Raw genomic sequence first — 1322 nt, forward strand, 5'->3', positions numbered from 1 at the left:
ACAAGAGAAACAGAACAGTGTTCAACTCTATCCTCAAATTAGAGGAGCTTTTCAAACCTATTGGTCCCCAAGCCTTACATCCTAGATTTTTGATTTAGTTGATTTGGAGCAGAGCCCAAGTATGACTATGGTTTTAAAGCTTTTCCAGGTGATTTTACTTTGTAGCCAGGTGATGAATCATTACTCTAAGGTCATTAGAGTCCAAAATATTTACCTTGAATCACATTGAGATATAGATACATGTGATTACAACTTGCATTATGTTAACTTCATATTATAGACATCAACTTACTTTGGTATCAGAAAGTAAAGTGAACAATAAAAATGGTTTTCCCTAATGTATCTGAATAAAGCCATTTACCATTCATCTGAATTTGACTACATACCCTAGAGCCATAGTTAAAACTCAAACAAGCAGTGCAGGACCCAGCGCCTTCACAATTTGGCCTTATGTGGATAGTCTCAACCTTTATGTCTTGATGTCTTGCCATTTTTTTTTTTCTGGATTTTTCTCCCTGCTCTTCTCTACAAAATGATCATTGCTGCCTTCTCTTTCCGCCTACAGACAGACCTTCTGTTCAGAGCTCCCAGCAGCACAGGTTGGACACTACTTTCTAAATTTGTCCCAACGTCACGTGACTCTACTCTTGGAGAATCATCATACATGGCTCTGAGGAGGTCAATGAAGCATGTAACTTTGTTTTCCAAGCTTACTTGACCACATTCAAGGGAGCGAAATGAGATGTTCCACAGACCTGTGCTTGCATCTTGAATGAAGCACTTACTAGTTTGTGAGCTGGTCCACCAGTGGCCCTGAATGGTTCTCACTTGTGCTGTTGATGCCCTTGTGTAGGCTCCTGCCATGTGAACCAGGCCTGACTTGTGTGACCAGTGTAATACTGTGTGAGTGATGGTGTGTGACTTCCGAGGCTAGCTAATAAAGGGAGTTGTGGCTTCTGCCTTCTTTTCTTGGGTAACTCTGGGGAAGCCAGTTGCCATATTATGAGCATACTCAAGCAGCTCTGTGAAGAGTTCCACGTGGGAGGTTAACTGAGGCCTCATGAACAACCAGTCCCTGCTTGTGGGTGAGCCACCTTGGAAGCAGACTCTCCAGTCACAGTCAAGCCTCTAGCTGACTGTGGCCCTGACTGATGTTGTGCCTGAAACCTCATGAGAATCTCTGAGCCAGAAGTGCCAACTAAGCTGCTCCCAAATTCCTGAATTACAAAAACTGTGAGAGAGGGACTTGTCACTCATATATGATCATGGTTCAGGGCCACAGAACAATTCAGTTTTAGCATTACACGGGGGTGGGGGGGTTG

Source organism: Pteropus medius, unplaced genomic scaffold (assembly GCF_902729225.1).
Source record: "Pteropus medius unplaced genomic scaffold, Ma_sr-lr_union100, whole genome shotgun sequence".
Taxonomy (NCBI): Eukaryota; Metazoa; Chordata; class Mammalia; order Chiroptera; family Pteropodidae; genus Pteropus; species Pteropus medius.